The following is a 15947-nucleotide window of genomic DNA, read 5'->3' as shown; positions in this document are numbered from 1 at the left end:
TCAAAGTAATGTTTATTGAGTGTAGTGATGAAGAAGGCTCCATGTTTGTCTCACCTGTATCTTCAGAAATGAAACGTGTCTTCTGCCATCTCTTCTTCCTGCTGTGCCAAGGACCCTGTTTGCTACTTATAAGTAAATTGAGGTAAATACACATTCCTTTCTTTAGGACAGACCTGTTTAACAACTTTTGCCTAGGTAGGGCTGTGTGGTTTTGAACATGTGCTAATAACATCATACCGGGGGATTTCATAACTTTACATATAATGTTGCTCCATACATTTCACCATGATGTTACTGACCCATGTGTTGTTAGTTTTTTAAATGATACCTCACAGGGCATATTTTGTACAAAATGTATTGCAGTGGCTTTCAACCTTTTTTTTTTTTTCATTTGTAGATGCCTAAAAAAATTAAAATGGAGGTGTGGACCTTTGTAAATTTTAGATATAGTCTGCACACCCCCAGGGGTCCACACACCACAAGTTGAAAACCACAGTAATAGTGTGTAGGGTGTGAATACGGGGCTCCTTAGAGTCACAGGAGACCACGCTGTTCTCCTGAGAACTATGGCCTGAGGTGCTCGGGGTTGCCGGGGATGCCTGATATGTGTCCAAGCCTATGTGGAGGGGATGATTCTCAACTTGCTAACATCTATTTCCTGATACTGGGACTTAGGTGGGTGTGCTTCTATCAGCAGGAGTTTATCTTCTTTGGCACTTTGCATCCTCGTGAGTACCTGGTCCAGGGCAAGGATTTTAACACGATCCTGTATGCATAGGACTGTTTAGGGACAAAGAAGTGTTAAGTCACCATGGATCTCCTCAAGGAGGTTGTCAACCATCACTCCCTGGTGAAAGTCTGGCATGACCACCACTGGATAACTCCACCACCTACATGTATGTCCCTTGAAGAACACTCAGTCGTGCCACTCCTGATTGGACCACATTTATATCTCTTGATTTCACATCTTGTGGGCCCACTTCTCCAGCATCAGGCTGGCCCCATTCTTCAATCATCAGCTGGTAGCCATGACGGCCTCACTGACACCTGGGAGGGTGAGGCAAGTCTACTGGAATTTCAGCAACAGCTTGATGGAGAATGTGGGCTTTGTGGCATCCTTCCAGGAGTTTTGGCTGGCCTGGTAGAGGCAGATGCACACCTTTCCTGTGACACAGATGTGGTGGGAAGTTGAAAAGGTTCATATCTGGCTCTTCTGCTGTGACTCCACCTGGGAGGGGCAGCTGGAGTAGAGGTGCGGCGATAGAGCAGTTGGAGTGGGAAGGTTTGGAGCTGGAGAGGCCTGTGGCCACTCACCACAGGGATCCATCCTTCTGAAGAGAGTGTCAGGAGAAACAAGACAGCCTGCTGGCCCTTGACGACCATCTGGCCTGGGACACCTTTGTTCAATCCACATCCAGTTCCTTTGGGAGATGGATTGTGGAACCCAATTCTTCTATGCCCTGGAGAAAAAGAGGGGGGCCAAAAATCAGAACACCTGCCTCTTGGTGAAGGATGTCACCCCTCTTATGGATCCAGTGGAGATATAGGAAAGGGCCCGGGCCTTCTACACCAACCTCTTCTCCCTGGATCTGACCAATGCTGGTGCCTACGTAATCATATGGGATGATATCCCTGTGGTCAGTGTGGGTGACTGGGACTGGCTAGAGCAAACTCTCACTCTGGCCAAGTTCTTGGAAGCCCTCCATCTCATGCCCACAAAGAAATCTCTGGGCATCGATGGGCTGACTGTGGAGTTCTGCATGCATTCTGAGATGCCCTCAGCCCAGATCTCGTCACTGTCTAGGCCAAGTCCTTAGGGAGTGTGATGCTCCCCTTGCCAGGCAGGTGGGGTGTGCTTGCCCTGCCCTAAGAAGGGAGACCTCCATAACCTAAGGAACTGGTGCCCAGTCTCACTTCTCAGCACAAACTGCAAGGTCATATTGAAAGCCATCTCACTGTGTCTGGGTTCCGTGCTGGCGGATGTGATCCACCCCAACCAGACCTACACCATCCCAGGCTGGACCATTTTTGACAACTTCTATCTGGTCTGGGACTTACTTCATCTAGCATGTAGGGATGGTCTGTCACTCACTCTCCTGTCCCTGGGCCAGGAAAAGACATTTGACAAGATGGATTTGGGGTATCTCATGGGCACTGTGCAGGTGTTCAGCTTTGGGCCCTGCTTTGCAGGCTTTCTCCAAGTGCTGTATGCCTCTGTGGAGTGTCTGATCAAGCTCAATTTGGCCTCGAGGGTGCTTCAGGGCTACCCGTTGCCTAGTCAGCTCTATACCATTGCTATTTAGCCCTTCTTCTGTCTCCTCCACAAGAAGATGTTGGGTTTGGTGCTTTGGGAGCGTTGGACTTGTGGGTAGTCTTATCAGTGTGTGCTGGTGATGTGCTCCTTGTAGCCCAGGACCTGAGAGACCTAGGCATGGGTGGAATTTTGCAAACCTATCTATTTTATGGCCTCCTACACATGGGTCAACTGGGTCAAGAGCTCTGGTCTGATGGTCAGGAACAGTTGGCAGGAATGCACCTTCTCATCCATGCTTCATGCCATCTGTTGGGGCAGGCCCACTGCTCTATCTGGGCATCTAACTTTCTGCCACTGACCCTCCTCACTGGATAGTTGGGGAACTGGAGCAATCTAGAGGCCACAATGACTGACTGGCTGCAGAAGTGGACATGGCTGCTCAGGTGCCTTTCCTTTTCGGGGAGACATTGATGGTCAACCAGCTGGTCCTGTCCATGCTTTGGTACTGGTTCAAAACCCTGACCCCCGCCCCAGGAACCCTGGCCAGCTTCCAGAAGATTCTGGAGTTTTTCTGGCCAGGGATGGACTGGGTCTATGTGGGTGACCTGAGCATCCCCTAGGGGAGGAGTAATCAGGCCTGATCTGCATCCACAGCCAGATCTCCACCTTCAACCTCCAGGCCCTGTAGAGGCTTCTTTACAGTACACATAGTCCAGCATTGAGCATGCTGGTGCATACCTTCCTTCACCACCTCTAAGGGCTCCGATCTCTCCTGAGATCTCTCTGAGATGCTGATCTTTTACCAGGACCTGCTCAGGACCTGGAAACTAGGCTTGGCAACCAAGTGCACAGTGGCCACTGAGGGGGAGGACCTCCTACCAGAACCCCTTCTACACAGCCCTCATCTCTATATGTAGGTTGTGAAGTCTCCCTTGTGCTCGAAACTGGTACCACCAGAATCGGAGACTTCCTGGACTACATTCAGAGAAGCTGTATGGACCCCGCTATACTTGGCTGGTGCATGGGATTGTCCACCCCATGCATACCCTGTCATGTGCTCCAGGAGGTGAGGGCAGCTTTCCCCAAGTGGGTCCTGCAGGAGGTGCTCCTGGACCACCTCTCACCAGGCCCTCCAGATCTCTTCATGAGGCCTCTGTCTCTCAAGCCTCCTCAGCTGCCCCAACAAGCTACCTGATCCAGTTGCACAGTATCCAGCCTGTCTGCCTCTGAATCACACTTGGTAAACATCTGTATGCATTCATGCTTCACACTAACTAGTTCCACATCTTCATGTCCTGTCCACACACCAAGTAGAGGGACCTGCTGCCACCTAAGAAGGCTGAGGAACCCTGGTGGGCCAAACTCTACTCCATTCTAGACCCCCTAGCCTGCTGGATATATTAGTTGTTGGCTCCTTCACAGAGCCAGGAGCACAGGCATGTACCTGGTGTGGCACATGAACTTCCCTGACACCTGTCCCTTCTGTGGCAAGAGGGAGATCCTGGCACACATCTATGTAGATTGCATCAGGTTGCAGCCCCTCTTCTGGCACCTCCAGAATGTCTTACTGAGTTTCTGGCTGGACTTTTCCCTGCACTTCCTGATCCTTGCACATCCCATCCATGGTCCCACAAAAATAACAGGACTTCCTTGTCAACCTCTTCCTGGCACTGGCTAAGACAGCCATCCATCATACCACAGAAGGAGGAGGCTGGATGAGGAGGGGTGGTGGTTTAGTTTAGGACCTTTAGTTTAGGGTGGGGCTAGACCTACCTGCACCCATAGGCGCTGACTCCGTGGGTTCTCCGGGGCTGGAGCACCCACAGAAAAAAATTGGTAGGTGCTCAGCACCCACCAGCAGCTCCCCGCCCCGCCCCGCCAGCTTACCTCCACCTCCTCCGCGAGCGCACCGCCGTGTCCTGCTTCTCCTCCTCCCTCCCAGCGCTTGTGCTGTGAAACAGTTGATTCGTGGGGCAGGGAGGGAGGGGGAAGAGGGGGAACACGGCACTCTGTGGGAAGAGGCGGGGCCGGGGCGGGGATTTGGGGAAGGGATCCAATAAGGGCAGGGAGGGGGCGGAATTAGGGCAGGGATTTGGGGGATGGGGTTGGAATGGGGGGCGGGAAAGGGTGGAGTCAGGGCAGGGCCAGGGGCAGGAGGGCGCAGGCACCCACCGGCGCCAGAGAAAGTTGGTGCCTATGCCTGTACCAGTACTTCAAATAGTACACACCTTCTGCAACAAATGAATAAGGAGATAGGAGAATTATCAACAACATCTTCCTTCACTGCACAGTCCAGGTTTATCTTCAGAGACATGCCATTCTGTACATTGAATAAGGAAGGGTTCCTGTGGAAAAACTAGTATGTAATCAAGTTTGTGTAATGTTCATCACTCCGCCCCCAACCTTGTCTGCTTCTGCTCTGTCCCCTTCAACCTCTTCCCTATCCCAGTTACCTCTTCCCCACCCCAGCTCCTTGTCCCAGTCCTGTTGTTCTTACATATGCAGTTTCAGTCTGCTAGCCTCAATCTTTTCATCCCAGTCTCAGACTCCTTGCCCAGTCAATCCTTATTTGCTCCTTCAGACTCCATGTCCCAGTTTTCCCTCCTCCTGCTCCCAATCCCAGTTTTCTTGCAGAAGCAGTCTCAGTTCCCTCCTCTCAGCTCCTCATCTGATCCTTCTCTCCCCCACATTGGCCTCTAGTCACCCCTTCTCAGCCTGTTTCCTGTTTCTACTATCTTAGTCTCAGTGTCTCTTCCTAGGCTCCTCATCCAATGTCAGTTCCCTAACCCCACCTACCCTGGCATGCTGGCTTCCCCCCCACTCAGTCCCCCTATGCTAGGAGCAGAGATGCAGGTGGCCTAAGATCCACTACACCAGATATCAAGTACATTGGTATGATCTTCTGTGTCTTGTTGCACTGTTCTTATGTTATTATTAGGGCCAAAATCCACCATGCAAAACAGCTTCACCATAGTGAAAAATTTGGTGCATTATCTAGCATTATACAAAATTAATATTAATTTAAAATGAATTATTTATGTAAGTATTCCCTCTGACTCCTCCCTTTATCCTGCATCACTTTAATCACTACATTTATTGTACACAAATTAATGCAGGTCTAATGTTCATAGTAGGTTGTAAAGCATACACAGCAATAAATGTCGTTTCAGGTTGGCTAAATGCTAAAATGATGTTGAGGCACTTGGTAATGGCAAATTCCACTTAATGGAAGTATATTCCAAAAACATGACTATTATTCCTGTTACAGTATACAATAAAATAGGGAGACGATTGAATAATGTAGTGTGAAGAGTTTCAGTGTGTCATTTATATGTGTATAATAATTAAACTCCTGGGCTATGATTGATTTCAGTCATTCGTCAACCTATTCTCAATAGAAAATAGCTCACTGCCTTCAGGGTTTTGCCTTTTTTTTTCAATAAAGAAATCATTAAACAAACAAACCAGAAGTAATCAACTCCCCTCAGCACCCTAAATGATATGACAGGACTAATTTAAACATATAAAAGTAAGGGAGCAGGTAAGGGAGTTCAAAAGAATAAGGCTTATGGTTTATTTCCCAGGAGGTAGGCACAATGTGGAACCTTCTGATTAGCACATTATAAAAGTAGTAGTGCTTAGGTATTGGACAATGGGAAGGCTGTCCAACATCTAGATACAAGACTCCAAATTCAGCTTTTTCAGTCTTAATTCTGAATTTGCGGGGTTTGGAGGATTCAGTGGGACCCTTACTATTATCCTAATTTAGTAGTTTAGTGGTTTAATGCAGATAAGCACGGAAGACACCAGCACTTCTGAGGTTACTGTATTATAATGCCATTCCTTCTTCCCCAGAGATCAAATATACTCTTTAGCTATATCAACCTTTAGCATTAAAATTCAAACCTTTAAAAAAGCTTACTAGGTTGCAAACATAAGTACCCAAACTGTGCAGGAATTAGGAAATGCTAATAATACAGAGTTCCAGGCATAACCTAATCTTAGAGATTGCAAAAAAAGCCTAAAAGGCTGAGAGTTTATGTATGTATTCAAAATATAGCCCCCTAAAGCATAAATGATAATGTTTCACTATTTCACATTTTAAACTCATTTTTATATTTAACACTAGCTTCAGTATGGGCATGTGCACATACATAGTCTGTCTATATTAGATTTGGCATGTGCAGTAATTGATTCAGGCACCAGAAATGTTTGTAAAAGTTCTGTGTTCACAAACAAATGTGCTCCTAATGTTTCACGAGCATTCCTAGTACCATTATATTTGTAATTCTTAGGCGCTTCCAGTAGTAACACAGCAATTTATGTGCATTCCAGCTTAGTTCATATGCATACACCAAAATAATTAACTCTATTTTCTAAATTATAATATTATGCAAATCATGTGTATTAAAGCTTTAGTCCCTGTGTTGTTGATACCCATCAACCCAGTGTCCTATGTTTAAGAGGAGCTACAGTGTCTTAATCCAGTTGAAATCTAAAAATATAAGATTAAGGAATAAAAAGTTGAGGATGACAAAGCTTAAAATAGAAAGACACCTAGATGTTCACTGAAGTGACCAGTTTAGTTATGAGTCTGTTTGCTATGGAGTGCGTTCTATATATTTATTAGATCATGGGCCTCTGATCCAAGAAAAGCTTCTTTTGGCTCTAATAATGACTTGCTTTGTGTCCATGGCCAACTCTTTTTAATCTGTTTTGCCTCGGATCCCCATCTGTAAAACGGGGATAGTTAAACCTGTCTCACAGGACTATTTTGAGGATTAATTAATTTATTGTGAAGTGCAATGCAGATGAGAAGTGCTACACAGATACTAAGAATTACTCATATTTAATAGCACATTTGTGCCTATTTGCTGTGCTCTGGTGAAAAGCCAGATACTGGAAACTTGGCAGTTTCCCTCTTCTGTTACTCTCAAATTAAATCTCTATTTCTACTGCATACTCATTCCTGATCTCCCATCCTCCACTGCAAAAAACAAACTGTCTACCCTTCACCACCATACCTCTTCAGTCAGTTTTTGAGGATGTTAAACATTTAGAAGGAATAAACACTTTTAAATCACCAGGCTTGGAAAACCTGCACCCAAGAGTCCTAAAGAACATAAGAAAGGCCATACTGGGTCAGACCAAAAGTCCATCTAGCCCAGTATCCTGTCTTCTGACAGTGGTCAGTGCTAGGTTCCCCAGAGGGAATGAACAGAACAGGTAATCATCAAGTGATCCATCCCCTGTCGCTCATTCCCAGCTTCTGGCAAACAGAGGATAGGGACACCGAAGGTCTCTGGCCTACTCATGGTAATTTTTGATAAATCTTAGAATACTGGGGAAATCACAGAAGAATGGAAGCATGCTAATGTTGTGCCAATATTCAAAAGGCAAGTGGGATGACCTGGATAACTAGAGCTTGTATAGCCTGATATTAATCCTGGAAAAAGTAATGGAGAAGCTGATACAAGTTTCAACTGATAAAGAATTAAATGTCAGGAATACAATTAATGCCAGTCAATCTAGTTTGTGGAAAACAGGTCTTATCTAACGAAACTGATCTCATTTTTTTGATGTTCTTACACACTTAATTGATAAAGTTAACTGCAGATGCAATATACTTAAGCTTCTGATTTAACAAAATTACAATATCAATAAAGCACATGTTAAAGGAAATAGTTCCCCACTGACAACCGTCATTGAATAGCGGTGTTTCTAGTGGGGTCTGCAGGGTTTGGTATTAGGCCCAACACTACTCAACATTTTAATCAATGATCTGGCAGTAAATAGGAAATCACTGCTGGTAAAATGTGCAGATGTCACAATTATTGGCCTAGAGGTAATAATTAGGACAGGGCAGTCAGACAGAATGAACTGGATCTCTAGCTAGGCCCATTCAAACAAAATGAGTTTTTAATACAGCCAAAGCTACACATCTAGAACAAGGATTGCAGGCCATATCTACAGAATGGGGGACAGTATCTTGGAAAGCAATTACTCTGGAAAGGATTTAGGGGTCACAGTGGACAAACAACTCAACATGAGCTGCCAGTGCGATGCTTTGGCAAAGAAGGGCTAATACGATCCTTGGATGTATCAACAGGGAGTAGTAGGAGTAGGAAGATGATTTCTCTATACGGCACTAGTGAGATGGATACTAAAATACTCCATACAGTTCTGGTGTCTACATTTTAAAAGGGAAGTTGAAAATTTGGTAAGAGTGCTGAAAAGAGCCATACAAATTATTCAAGAGCTGTGAAAATGCCTTACAGTGAGACTTAAAGAGCTCAATCTGTTTAGTTTATCAAAAAGAAGATTGAGAATGGCTTGATTACAGTGTATAATTATCTGCACAGGGAGAAAATATCAGCTACTAATAGTCTCTTTAATCTAGTGGAGACAGGCATAAAAAGAACCAATGGCTGGAAGCTGAAGTCAGAAACAGTCTAATTAGAAATTAGGCACACAGTTTTCCACAGTGAATGTAATTAACCATTGGAACAAACTGCCAAGGGAAGTGGTGGATGCTCCATTTCTTCCGGTCTTCAGATGAAGACTGGATGCCTTTTTGGAAGGTATGCTTTAGCCGATATCAGTTATGCTTTAGTCAAAAAAGTTATTGAGCTTGCTCGAGGGTTAACTTTGAAATTTAATGACCTGTGATATACAGGATGTTAGACTAGCTGATCTAATGGTCCTTTTTGGCTTTAAACTCTATAAATCTATTAAATCCTATACACAGTTGAAATAAAAATATGATCCAACATCTCCCTCCTCCCCCCGACTAGCTAATCATTGCTTTATTGTGCTGAATGTGATTTAATCCTGTAGTGCAAACACAACCAGGTAAAGGGATGGAATATGCAAGGTTAGGGAACTTGTTGCTAGTTTATTGCTCTGAAGAGAGACTTAATGTTGCTCTGGTTTACTCTTTCTTTTTCCTCCCTTTTACTCATCGATATGATCATATTAAATGTAGCAGGTTTCCAGATGTTGAGTAAAATCTGCTTGAAAATATGAGAACTCTATTGAACAACAACAACCAACAACAACATCAACAAAAAGTTTTAGCTTAAAAATGATTTAGTTATAACTTAAGCACAGGGGAGAAAGGACAGAAATAAAGGGACTAAAATATGTCCCTCAGTTCTTACTTGTCCACTATATATATCCTGTTTGCCTGTGAACTTCCAAAGACCAAAGCAGACCTGATTCTGTCACTTTCTAAAGCTATTTAGTGGTATGGACAGCAAGTGGTGCTGCTGTACACAGAATAAAATCAAAGCATAAAAAAAAAAGAGAGATCCATATCCATAAATGAATGTCCTCTCTCCCAGGTAGAATATATATTTGAAGCCAACAGTGGTGTATAAATTGCCTGAATATCAAGCAGCTAAAGGTACTAAGGAACCTCTGGCTGGAAAAACAAAAAAGGAATTAGCAATTTTGTTTGCATACCTTCGAAGTCTTAAGTAGCCCACAAGAGACTTGCTCATTTTTAGTATTTCTCATGTTAATCCATAATTTATGCAAAATCTTAAGCAGCAGCTGGGAGATCTTAATTAAAATCATCAGCTTACAGTTTCATCTGGCAGAAACCTTGCTCCAATGGACAAAAAATAATAATGTAAAAAAAAAAATAGAAAACTAAAAGTCGTTCTTGTCTTTTTCATACTTATTGTTTAAACCATTACTTACAATTAAATACATTTTATATTAGTATCTTTCATAACTTGTATAAACGGTAAGGATGTGAAACAGCTTTGTTTTGTCCTTTTTTTTTATTGTCAGCTGTCTGCTTATGTAAATCAGGCATTGGTACAAGAAGAAAAAATATAATGCACTGGATCACCCAGGGGATACCTTTTATAGCATTGTAAAACATTTTAATAAAAAAATCCTATAAATCATGCATAGTAATTTGATGTCTTACTGTTTCACATATATAAACAGTAAGAAATAGAGTTTCTACCAGCAGTAGTTTCATCAATTATTTATCAGTTATTTGAAATGAATGCAGTTGAAAGAAATTATGGTTATTTTCTTTGCCACATACATCCCTACCAAATGATGGAACAAATTCTGAAACAGCATGACATCACTCCCAAATGGCTAAAACCAGAATTACTATGCTGCTTGTATTTTGGTCACCATCACTTCCATGAACTAAATGCTTCTTTGTTATCAACCCCTCTGCTGATCATTCATGCAATGAAGAAGAAACATCCATGGATTGGGCTACTGCGGGCTAAAGGTGCAAGGTATGTGCACAAACATGAAAACTATGTCCTCTGAACTCTAGGCCACACTTAAAAGACCAATCCATATCTCTTGGTCTGTAACTTGTCTATGTTTTGAAAACAGTCAGAATATAGGTTTCCAGTTTAGACTCTACACTGCCACTGCTGAAAATGGTCTTTCCTGCTAGAACCTATTGTGTGTGCAATGCCTGCCAGCATGTAGCCTTAGAGCAGTTAGTAAAGTAAATGCACCAGGGGCAGGTTTCAGAGTAAAAGGTCTAAAGCAGGGGTCGGCAACCTCTGGCACGTGGCTCGCCAGGGCCGGGCCATTTTGTTTACCTACCATGTCCGCGGGTTCGGCCGATCACAGCTCCCCCTGGCCGCAGTTCGCTACTCCAGGCCAATGGGGGCTGCAGGAAGTGGCGCGGGTCGAGGGATGTGCTGGCTGCCACTTCCTGCCACCCCCATTGGCCTGGAGTGGCAAACCACAGTCAGTGGGAGCCGCAATTGGCCGAACCTGCGGACGTGGCAGGTAAACAAACTGGCCCGGCCCACCAGGGGCTTTTCCTGGCGAACCGCATGCCAGAGGTTGCTGACCCCTAGTCTAAAGAATATGGCGGCTTTTAAGTCACAATTAAAACATTTCCTCTCTTCAATAAAGATCTACAATGTTTTTAAATTGCAAAACTATCCAATAATGTTGTCTTAACATCTGAGTTTACATTTTGTGTGATAAAGATCTGAAAAAATGTAAAATGTCTCCTGTGACTGGCTCTCCAAAGCTTGGATTAATATTATCAGGGCCCCCCTCCTCTTTATAAATGCTTTTCTCTTTCCTTTTTATTTTCTAAGGCCCTGCCTTACATTTTGAAAGTTTTGTCTCTTCTATGGTTCTCTTACGAGAAACTTTTCTCTAACTTTTCTCATTCAGCTTTCCCTTTCCTTCAGCTGTAGATGTGATATCATGATTTTAGTGTGGCTTTTGACACAGTCCCACATGACATTCTCATAAGCAAACTAGGGAAATGTGGTCTAGATTAAATTACTGTAAGGTGGGTGCAAAATTTGTTGGAAGACCATTCTCAAAGTTGCTATCAATGGTTTGCTGTCAAATTAGTGGGGTACCACAAGAGTCTGTCCTGGGTCTGGTACTTTTAAATTTTCCTTAATGATTTGGATAATGGAGTGGAGAATGTGCGTATAAAATTTGTGGATGGCACCAAGCAGGGAGGGGTCACAAGCACTATGAAGGACAGCATTAGAATTCAAAAAGACTTTGACAAACTGGAAAATTAGTCTAAAACAAGATGAAATTCAATAAAGAAAAGTACAAAGTATTAGGAATGAAAAATCAAATGCACAAATACACTATGGGATATAAGTTTCTAGTCAGTTGTACTCCAGCAAAAGGTCTGGATTACAGATTGCTGTTGCAAAAAACTACTAATATTGTTCTGGAATTTATTAACAGGCGTCTCATATGTCAGACATGGGATGTAATTGTGCCCCTGTATTTGGCACTGGTGAAGCCCAGTTAGATGTGGACAAATTGTAGAGCCCAGAGGAAAGCAACAAAAAATGAAAAAGAAAAACGTTTACAAAACCTGACCTGTGAGGAAAGGTTAAAACTGGGCATGTTTAGTCTTGTAGAAAAAGAACTGACAGGGGACCCGATAACTGTGTTCAAATATATTTAGGGCTGAGGTCAGAGATCAGTTGCTCTCCATATCCACTGAAGGTAAAAAAAGAAGTAATGGGCTTAATCTGCAGCAAGTGAGATTTAGACTAATATTAGGAGAAACCCCTATAGCTTCCAAGACCAGAAGAGGCCATTCTGATCATTTAATCTCACCTCTTGTGTATAACAGCTCATAAAACGTCCTCAAAATAATTCCAAGAGCACATCTTTTAGAAAAAAAAAAATCCAATTTTGATTTAAAAATTGTCAGTGTTGGAGAATCCACCATGACGCGTGATAAATTGTTCTAATGGTTAATTACTCTCACTATTAAAACATTTACCCCTTTATATCACGTCTGATACAGCTTCAACTTCCAGCCATTGGATCATGTTACATCTTTCTCTGCTAGATTGAAGAGCCCATTATTAAATATTGCTCTGTGTAGAGACTTATAGAGTGTAATCACCCATTAACTTTCCCCAAGTGTTGCATCTCGCCTGGAGGGATACTATATTAGACAAGTGCCAAAATTAGGCTTGAAATGGTTGAAAAGGGGAACAATTTTATTTAAATTAAAGGCTTACCTAGAGGAAAAAATAGCACTCAGCTCCATGAATTCCTTGATCCCATCTAACTACCCTTTATTATGAGACCTAGCATCTCTAATTGTCAAGGTCATTGTGAATTCTAATCCTGTCCTCCAAAGGGCTTGCAACTCCTCCCACAAATTTTCAGACTTTAGGCAAAATGCTGCAGTCTCACAGCATGCTATAATTAATTCCATCTCTGTCTTGTTTTATGTCTCTGCCTAAAGCAATTGTTTGGTGAAAAAGGTCACCAACAAAAGAAGAAACCTTTAGTATTGATTTCCTTGTCATGTTTGCTTAATTTATATATATGACCTGTTTGTTGGGAAGGAAAAAGATATTTCAACTTTCTAAATTTCAGATTCAATCTAATTTATGAAAATTATGCTGGATTCCTTTCACTTTTTCAACTTCAATTATTCAATCCTGAACAACAGTCACATATCTATGGGAAACAATTTGAAGACGGGAATACTCATTAAAATCTTGATAACAAATATTGTGTGCTCCCGGGGCAAAAATGTTCTATAGTCTGCCTCTTCAGTTGTAGGAACAGACACATGGACAATACTGTGCTTATTCAGAGGGTCCTAGAATTTTGTGTAAGAGAAAGAAAATGTTTCTTGATTATATGAAGTTACTAACCATAATTTCAGCAAACCTATATTGAAATTAAAGACCTTAAATAATTAGATGTTAAAAAAGGAAATCTTGTTCATATACTTTTGTTCTTACATATTTCTCATTTTATGTAAGGATTATAAAATAACTCTGGCATGAATTTCTTCTCTATTGTACCATTCTGGTTTATCATATGCTGTGTTCAATAAAACTAAGTTTATAAAACCAAAAGTGAGCACAACCCCCAAATTTATGAGACCATTTAAGATAAAAATGATTGAGGCTTAGAAAACTTTCACATACTGTTCCAAAACTAAACTTGATTTTCATACCAGTTACCTGTCCTTAGAGTTACAATCATATTTGATGCTTTCTATCCAAAATTAGTAAGAGTAGACAAGGGCCATTAGTAGGTGGATGTAATAATAGATATTGGTCTAAACCAAACCATTCCTGGTCTCTGGAGGTATTGAAAATCCAAACCAGAGCATATTTTTACTTCTTATAATAGATTGAACCAAAACCTTAGACCTGAACACCACTAAACTTTGCTGCATTTGAAATCTGGACACTGATCTGTATTTGTGCCTGTTGTTTGGCTGTATACAATAACACACACACACACACACATATATAGGTTAATAGACAATATTTTTTAAAAATGTCTCTGTATTCCTTATGGGAATGTGACCGAGAAACTAATTTCCCCACAATATAGTATTTCAAAGGAAAATGTACATTCACGTAATACAAAGAATGAAGAAAAATGCTTAATATGTGCATTTTTAATTGCACAATTAATCATGCTTTCTGGCTGTATTTCACAAACACATTTTCAAAGGTATTAAATAATGTGTGAAAGCATTTTGCCTGTTTAGATTCACTAATGCATAATATAATCAATTACTATTGTGAATTTCACTGTTTTGTTACTATTAATAGTATCTCCTAGAGAGGAAGTCATTTGTTATCCTATACTTTGATAAATATGGCTTGATGAGGAGATAGACTTGCCTGGAAACGATGCCATATTTTCCTGCAAACTAGTTTAACTGCAGTGCGCATCACTACTCTAGCCAAGATTTTTAAGTTTAATTTTTGAAGTGTGCGCTTGTGTGTGCGCGTGTGTGTGTGTGTGTGTGTGTGTGTGTGTGTGTGTGTGGGCACACACAAACTAGGAATGAAATTCTGCCCCACTAAAAGTAAGGGGAGTTTTACCACTGACGTCAGTGGGACCAGGATTTCACGATCATCCTGTCCAATAGCACGCACAGGACTTTTTTCTACCATGAAACATCCTGAGATATAAGCCCTGAAAATGATATTATGCACAGAAAATCGATCTTATATTTTATATATTTTCTCTTCCACTGAGGACTATAAAGTTGGACTCATGGTACTAAGACAGCCTTGCTTTACAGAATCATACCAATAACATAGTTAAAAGCTCTCTAAAGCATTTCTAAAATAGCTTTTCTGTAAAATATACAGAATACACAGTAGCATAGTATAAAAATTTTAGTTGCGTAGGTTTTGGATGAATTGCATAATTCACTTGCAGCTTCACTATTCATGTCGGATTTACTGACTCCTATACATACACAACCATAAAGCATTTTGGGGTGGAAGATGGTATATAAAGAATGATTTTTTTCACTAAACAATATAAATTGCAAAGTTGGATGTATGAGCTTGAGGATTTTTTTAAGGTCGGGCTTGACAAAGCCATGGGCTGGGATGATTTAGTTGGGGTTGGTCCTGCTTTGAGTAGGGGTTGGTCTAGATAACCTTCTGAGGTATCTTCCAACCCTAATCTTCTGTGATTCTATGATTACAGACAGCATTCATTTTGCTCAATTATGACAATTACAGAACTCTTTCTTCCTCCCCCTCTCTCACCTGGTGCCAAATAACTTGAAATGAAGGGCTCAGTTCCATGATTTGTTGGGTGAGGGAAGCAAATAAGTGAGAAATAAAAACAGGTTTATAAGTGCAAGTGAAACAGGCCACTCACTTTACATTGTATGGTGTGTTTGCTTTGACAGATCTATTTGTACAGATCTGGCGATGGATAGGGTTTCTAAGGGTTCTGACAAGTATAGTGAATATTTCACCCATACATGTAGCCATATTGGTTATACTTACACTTTTTAAAATCTACCATGACTCTCATTTGAGCTGTCCAGTCTAAATAATGCTTCCTAACCATTTCTTTGTGGACATCTAGCATAGACAAAATCAGTCAATTATATGAGCATTATATGAAAAGAAATGCATTTCATATTATATTTTTGTATGTATGCCCTATACAGAACCTTGCTCCAAAGTGTTGAAAAAGTAGTTAGCAGATGCTGCAGATTCCAAAGAGTTTAGCCAACAGAATGCAGGAAAAAAACAGGATGCAAAATATTTTCCCTCATTTCTCATATCCTATTAAAAACTATATGTAGCCTGCCAGTATTAAACACAGAGAAAAGAAAAGGACAAACAATGGTGTAAATAAAGTTTGTTACATGAAACCACATGTGCCTAATTTGTAAGTCTATAATATGGGCCTC

Source organism: Malaclemys terrapin, chromosome 1 (assembly GCF_027887155.1).
Source record: "Malaclemys terrapin pileata isolate rMalTer1 chromosome 1, rMalTer1.hap1, whole genome shotgun sequence".
Lineage (NCBI taxonomy): Eukaryota > Metazoa > Chordata > Testudines > Emydidae > Malaclemys > Malaclemys terrapin.
Note: the sequence above shows the minus strand (reverse complement) of the source record.